Source organism: Pongo pygmaeus, chromosome 12 (genome assembly GCF_028885625.2).
Source record: "Pongo pygmaeus isolate AG05252 chromosome 12, NHGRI_mPonPyg2-v2.0_pri, whole genome shotgun sequence".
NCBI lineage: Eukaryota > Metazoa > Chordata > Mammalia > Primates > Hominidae > Pongo > Pongo pygmaeus.
The window spans coordinates 50,763,654-50,769,962 of record NC_072385.2 but is presented as its reverse complement, the minus strand read 5'-3'; the positions used below and the strand labels follow the sequence as shown (position 1 = coordinate 50,769,962).

At 35.6% G+C, this 6,309-nt stretch overlaps 1 pseudogene; it reads left to right on the top strand.

Annotated features, from left to right (window-relative positions):
• Positions 1-586: 586 nt before the first annotated feature.
• Positions 587-918, top strand: LOC129030566 (E3 ubiquitin-protein ligase RBX1-like; annotated as a pseudogene).
• Positions 919-6,309: the final 5,391 nt, after the last annotated feature.

Below are 6,309 nucleotides of genomic sequence, written 5' to 3'. Positions count from 1 at the left end.
CACACAAATCTCATCTTGAATTTTAGCTCCCATAATTTCCACGTATTGTGGGAGGATCTTTGTGGGAGATAATTGATTCAAGGGGATGGTTTCCAGTTCTCATGGTAGTGAATAAGTCTCATGTAATCTGATGATTTTATAAGGGGTTTCCCCTTTCTCTTGGCTCTCATTCTCTCTTGCCTGCTGCCATGTAAGATGTGCCTTTTGCCATCTGATATGATTGTCAGGCCTCCTCAGCCACGTGGAACTGTGAGTCCATTAAACCTCTTTTTATTTATAAATTACCCATTTTCAGGTGTGTCTTTATCAGTAGTATGAAAATGGGATAATACAATTAGAATATCTGAATATATGGCCAAATCTAGAGAAAGTATACTAAAGGCAAATTCACAAATCCTTTCTCTGGTAACTAAAAGAAACTTATCTGATAATTGCAAATGCTTGAGGAACAATATTTCTCAAGATCAAATTCTTCGCCAAATAAATCCCTCTTACATATCATTAACAACAAAACAAAAAAAAACCATCTTTATAATTTTAATAAAACAATAAAAGTTTAAAGATAAATATTTTTAAAACATGTGTTTCCAAAATGGTGGCAGCAATGGAAGAGGGTACCCTGAGCAGCACCAATAACAGTGTGGGCAAGAAGGGCTTTAAAGTGAAAAAGTGGAATGCAGTAGCCCTCTGGGCTGGGATATTGTGCTTGGTAACTGTGCCATCTGCAGGAACCACATTATGGATCTTTGCATAGAATGTCAAGCTAACCAAGTGTCTGCTACTTCTGAAGAGTATACCATCTTATGGGGCATTTGTAACCATGCTTTTCACTTCCACTGAATCTGTCACTGGCTCAAAACACCACAGGTATGTCCATTGGACAACAAAGAGTGAGAATTCCAAAAGTATGGGCACTAGAAAAAGGCATCTTCCATCAAGTTTAACTATTTTGTTATTCATTAATGATTTTCCCTCCTGTCACCTAATTTTAAATTAGATAGAACTGTGTCTTTTCTGCTTTGTCTTTTCAATTTGCTGTTTCTGCAACCATATTATATTCTGTGTCAAATAAAGTCCACTTGGATTCTAGAAAAAAGAATATATTTTTAGAACTGCCATCTTAAAAATATTCAGTCTTCTAACAGATGAACATGATGTGTCTCTTCATTTATTTAGATCCTGAATTTTGGTTGTCAATGTTTTATAGTTTTCAGTATACAGATATTATACTTTGGTTAAATGTATTCCTATTTGATTCTTTTTGATTATACTGTATATGGAATTGTTTATGTTATATTAAGATTGTTCAGTTTTTTGTTATTGAAATATAATTTTATCAATTTTGTGTCTTGTGACCTTGTTAAACTAAAAAAAAGTGAGAATTTGATTTCTAAATAATCTGAATAATTACATTAAAGAACGTAACCAATCCTATTGCATATGTGTGGAAAAAAATGACAATTTGAACAATTGAGCAAAAACATACAGGATTATCTAACGATATAAAATACTATATGTTTTTATTTCACCTATGATCACTCTGAGGCTATTTTTTGTACTGAGGAGCTGAATCCCAGTAAGTTTGCAAAACCAGTAGGGAAGTGTGTTTAAAGACATGAGTAGAGGGTTTCCAGTGAAATAGCCCTGAGCCTAATCTGATATGATGGAATAAAAGGCACTAATAAGATCAGCAGAGTTGCAGGACAACGTGGAACAAAAGTGCAAAGGGATCTAGAAAGGGACTTGTAAATTTTAGCATTAATTTTTGTCTATTTTAAATTTCACACATTTAATTTTTATAATATTTATGTTGTGTAACTATAATTCCCTAAACCATCATTTTCCTCGAGGTTGATTCTAAACAACTGTAAAACTTTGATCACTATAATATTATTATTTTTTAATGTTTTGTGCAGAATAGTGTATTGAGACTTGATAAGTAGAGAAGAAACTGATTATACATGATTCAATCTGTTCTGCTTTTCTGTAAGGAATAAAGTCTAAATAAGATTAGTAGGATTATATTTTCTTATACTATGTAAGTGCTCAAAGATGCACCATGCTTTAGGTGGACAGTAGGAGCACAATTTCTAGAGAAGCATCGTTATTTTTTCTTAAATTTTATTGGAATCATTATGAAAATAACTTTGTCTTTTAACCCTATAATTAGTATATTTTGAGTTTTTTGAAGTTAACTTTTTACTAAAGTACATATCAGAAAACTTCATATACTGGTGAATTTCAAACCCACCTCAATTCAATCTGGTTATATTTTTATCTTATTCTGATTAATCATCTCCATTTTTCAGGGTCTATTCTTGAAATTTTACAGATCTCCTATCTTTTCTCTCACATTTTTTATCTATCATTTTAACTTTATATTTTGAGAGATTCTTGTCCTCTAGCTCCCATAATTTATATATTTCTTACTGTTAGGCCATTATAATTTTATAATTTTTAATTTCCAAAGATGCTTTTATGATATCCAATAACTCCTTTACATGGAATATTTTACGAAGGTAATAATTCATGTATCTTAAAACGTTAATAAAATATTTTACTTTTGTGTTTTATGTATTATTTTTGTTTCTTCTAGGATTTTTGCTTCTTTTCATATTAGACCTTATTTTTTATGACTGAAAGAACCAGATAAATTTAGAATTATATGCCAATATCAGGAGTTGATCACTTTAAGCTTAATTAATTTTTCAGATTCATATTGATAGGACATGCGGCAGGGAAATACTAGGAAGAAAAGGGCAGGGTCCCTGATGAAGCACCACACTCAAGCCTGGACCTATGGCACAAAGTGAGAACATGCGTTCCTGTTTTCTTTTTCAAATGTTGCTTTTTGCCCTGCCCCACCCCCCATCTTGTACCCATAAAAACTCCAGGCTCCACTGGCAGAGGGGTTTCAGAGTGGCAAAGTGGCAGAGTGGCAGAGAAGGAGAAAAGAGAAGAAGCGGCCACACAATGTAGAGAAGCTGCTTGACTTAGAGAGACAGATTGATGGCGGTACTTCAGAGGAGGGTTCAGCCAGGGACCACCAAACTCCAGGGGAAGACCACCTTTCCACTCCATCCCCTTTCCACCTCCCCATCCTGCTGAGAGCCACTTCCACTGCTCAATAAATCCTTCACATTCACCAACCTTCAATTTGTTCATGCAACCTGATTTTTTCCTGGACACTGGACAAGAACTTAGGTATCAAGAGGGAGCGTGCAAAAGCTGTCACCATGACCCTCCACTGAGCCGTTTCACTCTTAAGCCATCTGTGAACAGCAAAGCTAAAAGAGCATACTGTAATACACACCCTCTGGGGCTCTGGGGATCACAGGTAACCCCCTAGATGCTGCTATGGGGCTGCTCACAGTTCTACTCCTGCTGGCACACATAAGCACTCTTCTCGGCCCCTGCACCCACTCACCTGTGTGCTCCCCCTCACATGAGGGGTTGAGAGCTGCAGGTTGAGTAAATGAGCCAACCACTTCGGGAGTCCCGCAAAGGGGTCAAGGGAACTATCCCGTTTCAATATCTAGATTTAAATATTTAACTCTGATTCTAAGGGAGTAGTAGGTGTTTACTGGGCAAGAACGTAAGATAATAATGCAGCATATATTGCTTGTGTCTATTATAAATCATACAACCTTGCAATTCTATAATGCTAAGTATCCTCACAATAATTTTTAAATTCTTTACTTTCATTGGTATTTCTGATTTTCACTTTTTTACCACTGACACATCTTGATATTTCAGGGTCATCCTATGCTTGCATTTTCTCAGCCCTAGAATCAGTTCTGGGTGCTTTTATTAGACAGTAATACTTGGAAATCAAAATCTGGGCTTTAGGTGTGTTGGTTGCCATGGAAAGCAGTAATCTGCTAGAAAATATGCATATGTGTATATATTCACCCACTGGAAAACACATATATATGTATATGTATAGTTCTAGATATACATATAGACATAGATATATCTGACTTTATTTATATAACTATCTATCTTTATTTATATATTAAAAACTCTGAGTTCACACAGATGACTATAATTCAAAGACAGCACCACAGGGTTTATTTCAGTTTCCCCACTTCCCATATTTTTATCTTCTTCAATAATGAGAAAGGTGACTCACATGATTCTAACCCTCCTATATTTGCTAATTTGTTCAATATGTCTAAATTTAATCAATCTCTCAAACTCATGAGCTGCCTCTTTTGATGACAGCTCTACCAAAGACACTGGCTGAGTGGCTGTTTCCTGGATGTTAGCCCTGTAAATACAACAGCTGTACCAGGCAAATCTCTCACCCTGGAACTACAGAAAGTGCTAGCCACATAAGATAATTTGTTAAGCCCATGCCAGCTGCCTGCACCAAATTTTAGTCCTAGCTCCACAGTGGACAGATCCTCCACCCTGACTCCACCACAGATAAATCTTTGTCAGCTGGATCCTTGGCCTAGGTAAAGGGGCAAGGATGCAATCAAGCAAGGATAAGGTTTGCCTCATATATATGAGCCGCATAATGATGCTTCCATCAATGATAAACTACATATATGACTAGGGTCTCATAAGATTTTAATATTGTATTTTTACTGTGCCATTTTTATGTTTAGATAAACAAATACTACCGCTGTTACTATTGCCTATGTTACTCAGTATAGTGACATGCTGTACAGATGTGTAGCCTAAGAGCGATAGGCTATACCATTCAGCCTAGGTAAAGAAGAGTAGTAGGCTATAGCATCTAGATTTGTAATGTACTCTCTATGTATGTTTAGATAAACAAATACTACCACTGTGTTACTATTGCCTATGTTACTCAGTATAGTGACATGCTGTACAGATGTGTAGCCTAAGAGCGATAGGCTCTACCATTCAGCCTAGGTGAAGAAGAGTACCTAGCTATAGTAGGCTATAGCATCTAGGTTTGTAATGTAGTCTCCATGTTGGCACAACCACAGAATCACGTAATGATACATTTCTCAAAACATATCCGTGTTGCTAAGGGATGCATGGCTATATGTTTTCATTTGCCTTTTTGCTACATAAAATATGCTCTGCATTATAGTCTGAATGCTTGTGTTTCTCCAATACTCATTTGTTGAAACCTAATCACCAAAGTGATATTACTGGGGGTGGGGCCTTTGGGAGGTGATTGGGTCATGAAGGTAGAACCCTCATAAAAGGTAGCCTCAGAGAGCTGCCTTTCCTCCTCTGCCATGTGAGGACACAGTGAGAAAGCTCCCTCTATGTAGAAGCAAGCCCTCACCAGACACTGAATCTGTTGGTTCTTTGGATCTTGGACCTCCCAGACTCCAAAAGTGTAAGAAATAAGTTTCTGTTGTTTAAGAGCCACCCGGCTCATGATATTTTGTTAAATCAACTCAAATAATAAGTATAATGAATTTATGATCTAGGTTGTGATTTGGTCCTTCAATTTTGTGTCATTTGTATCAATTCTAACAGATCTTTTCCAATGGCTTTATTGGGTGATCATCACTGTTCCTTGTTTATGTTTCACTCCTTCTGTTAGTGTTTTCCTCTGGCCATTTTTAGTAACTGGTGAAGTCTAATGGAAAGCTTTCTTTATTGAAAAATTTTTAGCATTGTCAAAAAAGGAAAACATTGCTGGCAAGAAAAGAACATAATGCTAAAATGCAGAGAGAAACTATACCACGTTTATAAACTAAGGAATAGTAAGTTACAATTAACTTATTAATTATGTCTTTAACGCACAAAGAAACCTTCCAAAATTCTTTGAACTAAGTGAAATAAATGGATGTATTTTTTTATATTTGTATTTTAATTTTATGTTAACTCTCATACAGGGGAATTCACAGAGTTTAGCATAATTTAGCTGAGTTTCAGCTGATATTGAAGGAAAAAAATCAAAGTGCAAAGGCTGTACTCAGAAAGGACATTCATTAAAACATCACTCCCTATTCATGAAAAATTATCTACCATGCTTATATCTGACACCAAGAAAGGTTAAAAATTTCCTTAATTATCAGGAACCTCACTTTTAGAAGTCAAAATGGCATTAAAATAAACCTCTAAATCCAGAAGCCTCATCAATGAAAATAGCAATAATAATAATATGTTAATTTATACAGTGCTTTATATGAAGTAAGGCAATTTTAATAGTGTCCTATTACATTTTCATCCTTTCAAACACTCATAGGTTTGTAATTATATCCTCTTAAAGATCAGGAAACAGAGAATGAGAAAGATAAGCTAGGGGCCGAAATTCAACATGATAGTGAGTATTGCGCCCTGGATGAGGATTTTGACTAATGCAAGAGAAGAGAA